This window comes from Drosophila pseudoobscura, chromosome 4, assembly GCF_009870125.1.
Source record: "Drosophila pseudoobscura strain MV-25-SWS-2005 chromosome 4, UCI_Dpse_MV25, whole genome shotgun sequence".
NCBI lineage: Eukaryota > Metazoa > Arthropoda > Insecta > Diptera > Drosophilidae > Drosophila > Drosophila pseudoobscura.
The window spans coordinates 26,987,886-27,000,483 of record NC_046681.1 but is presented as its reverse complement, the minus strand read 5'-3'; positions in this window follow the sequence as shown (position 1 = coordinate 27,000,483).

Here is a 12,598-nt window from a genome sequence, read left to right as displayed (position 1 = left end):
TTGCTACCGATTTGAATACCCAGTACATAGAGTAGAGTATATTCGTGAATGGAGGATGGCAGATAGAAGGGCTTTCCTTACTCTAACATCGGGATCGCTGACCATCTTTTGGACATAGAAATCATCCGCATTGGATGAAGGGCTATTTCCCAGTAGAAAATGCTACAGATATTCGGATATTCCTCGACTTTATCTTAGGAAAATGAAGAGAACAAGCTCCCAGTGCTTGCTGAATTCTATCCCATACTTGCCTAATGGGTATCTCCTAGTCGAGGTAGTACAGTGTGGCGTTCCTCTCTGGTTATTATTTGCAACAGAAATCGACTCCGGACTCTGCTGCATCGAGAGCTGAGAGTCAAAGTTGCTGACAAATGTTTGAGTTGCAGTTGTGCTACCGTGCTGCTGATGCTGCAAGTGCCCCAGCGTTCATTTGTTTCCCTCTCTCTCTGTCTCTTTCTCGCTGTGTGTTTTTTTTCGTGGCAGATACTCTTGGTATTTGCTCTGCCTCTAATTACAAGGAGGGAGACGCTGCGCGACGCGATATTCCGCTTTTGATTGCTGGCGACAGCCGAAAACGCGTTCCCAGCTAATTTAGACACCTCGCATGCCGCAGATGCCCCGATCTGTGGCTCATTAAACAGCCAGCAAGCCAGTAAGCCAGCGGCGGCAGCAATCAATTGCCTTTGCAACATGTCCTGCCCCGAGAAGGGGTTGCAGCAGGGAGCCGAAGAGAGAACAATTATGGCGACAGTGAGAGGAATTTGCAGCGCTTGTAAGCGGCTGCCCCAAAGGCTCCGTTGCCCCTGATACTTGCTACTTGCAACATCGACAATTGTTGCCGCCGCTGACCTTCGTGTTGGAAAGGAAATGAGGGGCAACGGCAACGGACACGGCAACAGCGACCGACCAGTGCTAGAAAGGCAATTATGTTCGCTGTTTTCTCAGGGGCACTTATTTAAATTGCAACGCCGCCGCCACATTGTTGCAGCAGCAATGACAACCAGCAACATTGCCACACACGCAGCGCAAACGCTCTCTGAAGCCTCTTCTATCCCTAAGAATGATGCTGCAACAGCCATCCTGCAGCCACACTTTATGTATTCCATCATTGGATCATGAATTCAAGGGAAATCTTATACATTTTCTGTGGAAACCCCTTAAATTTTAGATCGTAGCTCCTTGGAAATGGATCCTGTCCTGTTTTATCTGAAATAATTGGATAGTACATCACTGAGGATTATCGTTTGGCAACTGATCTTCAAGTGATCTTCAAATTTCGAAGAAAATAGGATCTACAGATGTTCTTCAAGGTAAGTTTTTCTCATGGAGAGAACTTAAAGTGATCTTTACTCGTGAATTGGTCCTTTCCTGTAATTAATCTAAATTCTCTAAAATTCTCTGAGCGATCCTTCGTTTTGGCTAAGGGAAAAGTCAACGATCTTCGGACTTCTGGCACATGGCAGTTTCCTTTTTCCCCTGCCCCTGCCCCAGACCCCCGAATACTTCCCTCTTGTTCCCCCTTCACTCTCTGTGTGCGGTCCTCGCTGGATGCTGCAGCGCTGGGGCAGCAAATGGACCAACTGACACCTAGACACATTTTTCTGTGGCACAAATCAAAAGGCAAACATTTTCACTTTCAATTACAGCAATTAAAGCGAGCAATGATAATAACTTATTTAAGAGGCGAACGTGGATGCGGCAGAGGATGCAGTCGCGGACCGTGCAACGTGCAACGTGGAGCGTGGAGCCATGGTCCGGCCACAGGCCAAAAGCGGAGGCACGCAGAGACAGAGACGCGTTGTAACGAGAGGATGGCAGAGAGTGGAAGGAGAATGGGGATAGTAGAAGACGAAGGAGCAGGAGGAGGCGCAGGGACAGGGGCAGGGGCAGTAGATACTACATGGGGGCATGTGGATGTGGTTGATGAAAAACTAGTTCATGCCTTAAAACAGGCCTCTCGCCATCTCCCTTCCACTTGGATTGTGGCATGCCGCATGCGCAAATTGAATTTTCGAGAACTATGCAACACTCATACGCCCCGTGGGTCTTCCCCCGCTTCCTGCGCCCCTGCTGCTGCTTCTGGCACTGCTGCTGCTGCTGCAATTGCGGAATAAACGCTTTTTAATTGAATTCGAATTCTGGGTCTCCTCTGCTGCACAGCCCCTCCTACTGCTCCTCCCGCTCCTCCTGCTGCTTCTGCTGTCCTCGGATCGATGTTGTCGTCGCTCGTTTTGAAGTCGTTGCCCAGTGGCTCACTTACAACTTGGGGCACCGCCAGAGTCATCCTTTTTGGATGTGGAGCCTGCTCTGCTCTGCTCTTCTTGTTTGTGTCGCAATGCCCTTGACCCTCAGAGGAGTCCATCAGCCAATGGATCGAACACAAATAGAGAGCGCAAGAGTGATGCTCCTTTTGGAATAGAGACCAGCAGTCATCTTTCCCCTAAGACTAATAGATGGAAGGTATCCAAAGTAAGGTGGATTCTGTTTTTTGAAAGATCTGAGTTTGCCTTGAATGGAAAGTGACACTTTTCCCTCAAAGAGGGAACAGCATTCCAGAGTATGCTTAAGAGCATTTCACATTCGTTGCTCTTGCAGCTCGTTTTCGCACTCTTGTTTTTTCGTATCTATAAAGTTTTTCTTTATCTTTTTGTTTTATTTTTTATTGTTAATTTATAGAATTTTTTTTTGTGTTGCTTCGGTGGCTTCTGCTTTGGAAATGCCTTTGACTGCAACGGCGACGGCGACGGCAACAGCGACTGCGGTCTCTCGTTGTCATTAAAACGCGCGATGGGACATCGATTTGTTGTTGCTGCTGTTTCTGTTTTTGTTGCAGCGATCGAGGATCGTTGATCGTCCATCGTCCATCCAGCGATCCATCGCTCCTCCTTCGATCCTCTCTCCGATCCTCCAGCGATCCTTCTTTCCATTTCGCCTTGTTGTTGATTTTTGTCGTTTGCCTTTTAAATGAAAATAACGATAAATCAAAGGTCGGCGTTGAAGCGAATACCCGGAGAGGGAGAGACCCAAACAGAGATGATTTCTGTGAGATCTCTCTCTATCTCTCTCTCTCTCCCCCTGTCTCTCTCCCTTTTTTCGTTGTTTTCTTCGTAATTTGTTAAGCTTTTAATTGCCCCAAAAATAGGCACAAATGCAGGTGACTGCCACCCACAAACAGGTGGCCTCGAACTCCCCAGAGAGAGATGATGAATCTGCGATAGAGACCACGGGCTCTCTGGGGAGTGGGAACAATTCTCTGATCCTCCGTTCGATCAAGTGCTTTCGAATCCAAGCTAAATGGCGCGAAAGTGCACTCGCAGAAGCGTCTTTAAAGAGGGGTTTACTCCAGCATTGGAGATTCCTTTTCTTGGCTCTCAGAAGTACATGGATGTTAAAAGCAAAACACGTCCCAAGGTGAGAAAATCTGTAGAGAGTAGAGCACTGTGCTGGAGATATCCATCCCCCTTGAAGGACACCTCTGCCAATGGGAGCGCGAGTAGGTGGCCTGAGATTTTGTGATTTTGTGTCTGGGGGGAGCATGAGAACCTCGTGCAGAGGTTAGCAGATAGATGTTGCCATGGAATGGGGATGGATTGTGGGTTTAATTAATTATCCCCAGCAGTTGCTGCTTGCCGCTGGCTTTCTTTCTCTGATGGTTGTGGCAGGGGTTCGGGGGCTCCTTCCTGCGCTCTAATGTAGATATTCCATTTGCCATTAGAGGAGGCTGAGAAGCAGTCGACGAGTCGCTCACTCTGACGACGTCATCAGGCCGCCTCCAAATGCGTTTTTTGACGAGGCAGCAAGCAGCCGGCAGTACCTCCTGGTACCTCCTCTGACTGCTGCACTTAATCTCGGTCGATCGTCAACGTTCCATCAGCATCATCATTGGCATCAGCATCAGCATCAGCATGGGCATCGCATCCCCTCCTGCCCCAGAGTGGGGGGCAGGCTATGCTCCTCTCGCAAAAGATGGTATCTCATCAAAGGCGCACGTTTTCGAAATTACCGTACTAAGTGGGCGTCTAACTGTGCCACAGCCGAAGTTGCAAGGCGAAGGCTGCAAGTCGAAGCCTGAGTTCCAGATGTTAACCCCCCTCATCCTCCCCTCTACCTCTGCCTCTTGTGTTCCAAGTTTTTTGTGTGCGTTACCCTTCGACCTCCCTCTTTATGCGAGTGCTGCTCCGCTTCTTCTCTCTTGCAGCTCCTCTGTTCTTCAGTCATATTTATGCTCAGACTCCTTTCCTATCCTCTTGAACTGCTCCTCTCTCCTCACTTTTTCACATTTTCCACGCTTGCTTTATGCAATTTCTCTCCACTTGGGAGAATTTTTCATTAACACTCGCCTGCAGGGAATAGAACATTGACAGATCTTCCCGAAACTACCAGAACTATTTAGAAAAAAAACAGTCAAATAAGGTAAGGAGTTTTCTCTTCTGAAACGCATTTCCTCTTCATTGATGGATTGTACTAGTAGAAGATGTCTCTAGAGTATAAAGTTCCCTCCTCTATACTCAAATATTATTTCATAGTCATTTGGAAACCTGCCTAAGATGGCAGATGACTGTGTGATCTGATCTTCTTAATGTATATATCTCGCGCGTCATGCAGCAGTGCCCCTCTCTCTGTGGCCTGCACCTTCTGCCTATGGCAGTCTCCTCTTGGACATTGGATCCTTTTTTTAGTTTCTACTGCATCCGATAATCGTAGATTTTCTAGAGAAATATCGGCAATACATTTATGACTCTTTTTTCCATAGGGAACTATGCCTTTTCTTTTGATTTTCTTGATAGTTTCCTTAACAATATGGTTGGTTTTTCGAACGACGCACCATTTCCTTGTTGTTTAGTGTAATTTTCCCCATCAAGAAAAGCCAATTTTCCCCCGCACGAATCGTTCGTTCTCTCAGAATTTCGCTTGGAATCAAAGTCAAATATGTTTTATTAAAAATATTTTAATGCCATTAAGTATTAAACATCAGCCTCATCCAAGTGTATTAACCCCCAAATGGGGGATCCCGAAGGCATGCAGAGGGAGGGCGGGTGGCGGGAGAGACCACACCGAAGTGCATTGGTGCGATGGGGGTCTTCCACCTGGAGAGGCACAGAGGCCATTGGCGTTTCGCATTTCGCGCGGCTTTTGCCTTTGGGTCGGGTTCAATTTTTGGTGCGTTATCTCCCGCAGGGGCGAGCAGGGCGAGCGGGAAGAGAGGCAGGCAGTGGCAGTGGCAAGTGTTGCATGTTCTGTTGCAACCCACTGAAGATGACCACCAGCTGCAGCAGCAGCAGCAGCAGCAGCAACAGCAACAGCTCCCCACAGAGCCACGCAGACACAATTTCTGGCTAATTTCTGGCACAAATTCTGGCTGCAAGATCGAGTCCTGGAGATGCGGCTCTCTAGATGGTAGAGCGGAGCTTGTGGCATGCCCCACAAGATGAGGATAACCTTTTGGTTGCCATTATTCAAAAGATATATAGGATTTCCATCCAAGTAGCATTGTTCTTGTATCCCAGAATCATGTTTTACTCACGCCTCATCATTCGTGCCACACGCTCTCCTCTCTAATGCAAATCGCTGCATCTAAATCTGTGGCACAAACAGCAAAGAGCACACAATGAGAGCGAGAGAGAGAGAGAAGCAATGGAGCTGTGGAGACCAGAAAAATGTCTGAAATGCTTAAATAAATAAAATGAAGAAATTGTAGAATCACGACCAAAGAGGAGGCACAGTCTCAGCAGAAGCTGCTGCAACAACAGTTGCAAGTAGCCTGCCTCTGTGGCAGCCACTACCTAGTGCAGTGGCTTCTCCTTTGCTATGATTTTCCCCTGATTTTCCCTGTGATTTCATTAAGGGGTTTATGCAAACAAAACAGAAACCTCCTGACAATCGTCACTGATGAGGCGATTCTTTCTACTCCTCTTTCTCTCTCTCTCTCTCTAAATTTCCACCGTTTCCTGCATTTCCATTCCCTTCTGGTTCTTTCTGTTTTCCTGATGAATGAAAATTGTTGCCCATAATGTGCCGTTAGGCAGTGGTTCTTGGCCTAACGGCAACATTTGTACGCTGTCCAAAATGCTTGACCAACTCTTCATTCTCCTGTTGCTCTCTGGTTTCCAGGTTTTCCCTGGAAATCTTTTCCCGAGGAGGTTTTCCAGAGAGTATGTTGTGCTTTTGGTGCTGAATGTTACAGTGCATGCGATCATGTTATACAGATCTTGAAGGAGTAACGATATGAAGGAAGAGCTTTTCGAATATATATTATTGTTCAGGAGTCGATCAAGATCGAGCTATCACAGAAGAAAGATCTTTTAGAGTATAAAAGAAAGCGTTCGTATTCCTGATCTAGAATCCATCCTTTAGTTCCTAGAAAGCTAAGAAATAAAAGACTATTTTCCACCTATTTACCGAATACCTTTCACATAAGAATTTCTGATATAATCCAAGCATTTTGGAGCCTGTGGTATCGATAGTATATGTATATGTAGGGCTTATTTTTGGTATAATTATAGATAATAATACTCTCCATATAAATACCAAAAATCATCACGTTTTGACACAATTTCTATGATATAATCCCACACTTTGAAAGGTTGTGGCCTGAAAATATCGATGATGCCGGGTTCCTGGGTTATCTTCGAAGTAATAAGTATTATATGAAAGAATATTAGAATCAGGCGGTATTCTGTCGTCGTTCTTTCAGCCGATGGCGCTCTCTGCTTTTTCCCCCGAAAATATTCTCAGAGGCGACAACAGTAACAGCCACAGAGGTAGCGGCTGCAACAACTCTTCTAAACTCTAAACTGGATGCCGGGAGTTGTTGCATTTGTTGCTTGTGTGATCTTATCGCTGCGTTTAGCATTTAATACCAAATTTGTTTTATGCAAATGAGCAGCAGCAGCCACACCATTGCGGCAGTGGCAGTGGCACCAACAGCAACAGCACAACTTGCGAGTGTCTCTGTGGCAGCCACACTTGGTGACAAACTGCAAATGAAATCAGCGTCGCGGAGAGGCATTCCAGAGCTCCCACAACTTGGTGCTGGCGGGGTGTTGGGGGGCGGTTGGGGCTCAGCATTAGATCTGCGACAATCCATTGAGGCAAGACCAGATTTTAATTGATGCTTAACCTTGGAGGCACACCTCCTCCTTCCTCCGTTAGATGCACGCTCTCAGATTTCCCCCCGCAGTGCCATGTCCCCCGCCTTGCAACTGCCACCGAGATCCTCCGATTCCGATAAGAAAACCGATTCGAACCAGAGCCCCCCAAAAAAGTGCGATTTCATAAATCTTTTTATGAATTCAATTTATTTTTTGCGATTTTTCAAGCTGTGGGTCAGGGCAGCAGCAGAAGGGGGGCCCGCAGACTGTGTGTTGGGGCATGTTGCATGTTTCATATTTAATCAATTTTTTGTCTGTTTTGGCGGCTGTTGCAACAACTGCCTAACCGCTGGAGTCACACGCTTTGATTATCCGATTAGGCTTCAATTTCTCAATTTACGTAGTGATTGGTGGATTACTGGATTGGTGGCATGAGGCAAGGGGCAGGCATCTGTCTGGGATAATTTGTTGTTAACATTGAACTTTCATGTTGCCACAGTTTTCCAGTGGATCGTTTCTCATGGTTTTTCAATGAAAATGGAAAATGGAAGCAATGAATGGTGTCCGTTCAGGTCGTGGCTTCCAGAAGCGGAAATCGGACAATGCTCATGACTTTTCCGCGAATTTTCCCTAACCAAAGGGCTGGCCGGGGTGACAACGACAACACCTCGCCCCTGAAGGAAGCCTCAGGGCCTCTGAGATCTCTCAGACCCAGTCTCTTCCTGACTTCGTGATTCAAATGCCAGTGCCACAGAGTCGCAGTCAGAGTCGCATTCAAGGCCAGGAAAACAAAGGGGCAGTAGCAGCCACAGCCACAGCCACAATGGGAGTCTGAGGCAAGACGTAGGCCATAAATTAATCAAGCGTTTCTTTCGGTGGTTCTTTTTGGGCTGTGGCTGCGGCTGGGGCTGGGGCTATGGCTCTGGCTGTTGTCTTTTGCATTTCACGGGGCAGTGGCTGCCATCCTTTAAGCCACGACCCATCGATCCCCAATCCCTGAGACTCATTTCCCAGGCGCACTTTTGCTTTTGCTCTTCATCCGAGATTCATCCAAGAGATTCATCCGCTGACAGGCCTTTGCTCTGCCTCCGTTTCGTTTCGTTTCGTTTCGTTTCGCTTTGTTTCGGTCGCTCGCCAATTGACAGGCAGGCAGCCAGGCTGGCAGACGGCGGCTCCTTCGACGATTGTCGGACATTCGAAGCTTCTGAAGATTTGTCCGCCGTGCGGACCCCGAAAGATAATTTATGTCCCCGATCCCCCGATTCTCTTTGCATATCGATCCCCAAACCACTCTCCCGAATTCTGATTTCCCTTTCCCCACCGAATGGCATGGGGATGCTGCTGGTAATCGCTGGCGCACTTATTTTACTTTTACTTTCCCGCACTGGAGATTGGAGGCTTCTTCAGTGGCTCCGGCTTCGGCTTCGGCTTCTGTCCGGCTACTGTTGTGGCCCCGTGTTGCACTGTGTTGCCTGTGTTGCACTGCTCTTTTGTGGCTGCCAGAAACGCCGACGTCTCTGCTCCAGTTGCACAGTGTCCAACAGGGTATGGTATTCATATTTCCTGGATCTCTGGCTAAATAATAATATTATTTCTTTAAGGACACTGTGCCAGAGACAGCGGCGAGTGCTGTGTCTGCCCCGTCCCCCTCCCCTTCCTGGAGATGTGCTCTGTGATCCCTTTCGTTTTTTGTTCTTTTGTGAAAAATATCCCCTTTGTCCTGTCACTCAGTGCGCGGATCTGCGCGACTTTGGAGTTGTGTGTTCGGCTTTCGGTTTCGGTTTAGGCTCTGGCTCTGGCTCTCGGTTTCCTCTGTTCCGATCCCCATTCAAGCACCCCATTCCTGTCCTGCCCCTCCTATTATCCGCCTGCTTTGCATACATAAATTCATCTGTGTGCCAAGTGCATCCTCTCTGAAGCCCAGACCCATCCTCATCCTCTGAGACCCATCCCTAGCACAATCATCTGTTGCCCGTTCTGGTCGCATCTGTCGCTGTTAGGGTTAATGTCAATTGCTTTCCCAATGCCATAAATTCGTAGAAGGCAGAAGAGGGCAGAAGAACTTCCAGTAGAAGGAGATCCCCTCGAAGAGGAAAGCAGAGGCACAAACAGAAACAGAAGTTGCTCCAAACAAAGAGAAGAAGCTAATTTCGCCCTAAGGTGAGTCCCGGACAACAACATCCCGCCTTCCATTTAATTAGCAGAGAGAATCCCAGCGATTGTTGCGCTCTTTGGATTCGATTCGATTCGATTTGACTTGACTTTCTAGTCCGCAAAGTGTTGACCAAATAATCATTGTTGACAATCACGAAAAAGGCACCAACAGCCACAACAGCCGCAGGAGCAACAACAGCAACCCACAACAGAGAAACGGAGAGAAACAGCAAGCAACATTTCAATATCGTGAGCCACAAGATACAATTTATACAAATCCGAGTGGAAAAGTAACAAAATGCCAATTAATTGCCAAATAGAATGTTTATCTATGGAATCGCCAAAGGCAACAGGCAGTAACAGTGAGAAAAGTGGGAAAACTTCAAGGCCGCAGCATGAGATACACTTCGCAAGGTGTTGTTTCTATGTAAACCATCTTTTAAACTGCGATTCTGTGCAATTTTCTTTGAAATATCTAAAAAGAAAGCATCGTTTTTTTATGAAAAGACTTAATTTTTGGTTGCTCATTCACATAGAAAGCTATGGATTTGTTTTTGGTTTATTTGGTGGAGCCAAATTGAGCCAATTTGAGGTGTGATTAGAAATAAATAAATTGAAAATATTAAAAATTTTCAAGTATATATATATACACTTAAAGCATCAGAAAATATATTTACTTTTGTTTCAAGCTCATCAAAATTTGCGTTTAAGTGCTATGCGCCTTGTAGTTCCTTTCTTTCTTTATTCATAGAGCTCTACATTTCTTGATTTTCACCATCTTTTGCAACCGTCCTACGGTTATGATCTTTCTCCAGATGGTTGTTGCTATTAGAAACTTAATAAAACATACTTTTTCTGGGTAGTTTATTGTTTAATGTTTGGGAGAAGAGGAAGTTGAAAGCTGAGTGTGAGTAAGAATTATTTCCCTATCGCTGTACCCTCTGAAAGGGTATCACTGCGTGAAGGAGTTTCAGGCAGCAGCAACTGAAACAGCAATCACTATTGACTATTAGTAAAAGTTAAGCATTTGTGACCGTAACACATTCAAAAGAGAGTCTCCTGCCAATGGGAATTCTTGCTGGGAAGATGAAGGAGGGGGAGGATAAGCTGCGGTAGGAAGAGTTGCCAATGGAAAAGCACCAGAAGAGAGACTCGACCATCTCGATATGTCGACCATGGGATACCCGGTACTCACTGGAGGGTTTGTCAATCAAATAAAGAAAATAGAACTATATAGAAGCCATAGGAGTGGAAAAATGAAGCTAAAGCTTGTTATCGTTACTTATCGATAACGTTCGATGAGTGCAAAATTACTCTCTACGATTACAGGGTACAAACATTTTACTGGTCGGCTAAGCAAATGATGGTCAAAATGTTGCTGCTGCCGCAAGTTGCAAGTTGCAAGTTGTGCTGCTGCTGTTGTTGCAAGCAACATTGACTTCGGGTCAGGCAGACGCCAGGCAGCAATGGTGACGATCTAAACGAGCAGCAAGCGTGGATCGGCAGGCGGCATCTTAGATGCTAACACACAGATCCTCTTGGAGACACACACACACACAGATACACATGTAGAGAGAGAGGGAGACAGAGAGAGACAGATACATGTGCAAATTACACGCTCTCTCATACATATGCAAAAATGCCTGCTAGAAAAAGTCGTGTCGCCTTCGTCTCCGTCGATGGCGATGCGGATCGCTGGCTTTTTGGCCATTGTTGTTCTTCTTTTGTGGTTGGCCCGAAAGAAATGGCCTCGTCTTGCGGTTAAACGAGAGGGAGACAGAGACAGACAGAGGGAGAGAGAAAGAGAGAGTTCAAGCGAGAGGGAGGCGCGACTTAACTGCAACTTAAATTTTAAATGCCACTTTAATAGCATCATTTGCACGCGGCGGCATGCTTGTTAGCCCCGTCGAACCGAAGCGAAAACTTTGAAGAGATCATTGATTCGGACTATCGTATCGAAGAAGCGGGGCAACAGATACATGGGATAGACAGACATATAGAGGGGGAGAGAGATAGATAGGCGTTGGAGGCGTTGGCAGCCTGTGATCAGAAAAACCAACGGAACCATGTGTCGAGGCATTCATTGTCTAGCATAAACAGAAGCGTGACTTGTGGGATACCTAGGCTACTCGAAAATATTAGGAAATGGAAGGAACATCTTGTGGCTGTACGCCCAAATAGGAATTTCAATCTTACGTATATTTACCATAAGTATTCGATACCATGTCAGTGATCAGCAATGGCTGAATAGTGTAATATGAGTTATCGATATTTATCGAAACAACTATGAACATACTATCAGCTCTGAACATCTACCAGTCATAGGGAGGCAGAACACACCGACATCAGCTATCGATACTCATCGATATTTATCGATAATCATAGCCATAAGCAGGCGATACTAGAGGTGATCTTGTTCCCCATCGGTAGCCCCGTATACCCATTCATTCAGAAACTACCGGGTATCATAACAGTTTCATGTGTGAAATTCCTGAACATTTGGGTATCCATAAGGGGTGGGGGGATGGGTTTGGATTTCTCTATGTAATCCCGTTTCTGCAGCCACAAATAAATCAGACTCTTGGCAAATTGCTCAATTATAAATTGCCCAACCATTCAGTCGCGGATTCAGTCTTCAGCTTCAGCTTCAGTCTTAGCCTCAGTTTTAGCTTCATTTTCCGCGCGGGTTGCCCAATGGTGGAAATTAGCATTTGGGCAACAGGCAGCAGGCAACAGGCAACAGGCAATGGCAATCCGCAAGCCATAAGCCTTGGCAGCAAAAGCTGCCGTCATGTAAGCGACTAATTAACATGTCACTCAGCGCAGCAGCACAGCGGAGACTGCGACTGCAACATGCCACATGGCTGTGGCTATGGCTATGGCCACGGCAATGGCTGACCATTCACCAAGGAGTTACGCACTCAAAAGCTGAATGGAAAATAGAAGCAGTGTGTAGCAGCAGCAGCAGCTCCAGCTCCGACCTGCTGCATGTGTTGCCCCGCGGAGGGAGCCTCTCTCTCTCTAAACAAATCTCTCACGAGTTTCGAATTTGCCACAAAACGAGAATTGCCGAAAATAAACGTTTAACATTTTTGAATTTATTAGCCACAAAAATTGTGGCCTGCCACAGAAAGGCAAGGCACAGCAAGCCAAGAGGCACAGAAACAGAAAGACCAGTCCGTCAGAGACCGAGAGACCCATCGTCTCGTCTCGTCTCGTCTCTGGCTCGCTCTCTCTCTCTCTCTCTCTGTGGAGGCAATCTCTGGGCTGTCGTTTGCACGGCGCTAATTATCGCTGCTAATGATGCTTTAAAAGGCAGTCGTCGACGACAGGCGGTCCCAGCTATAGCTTCG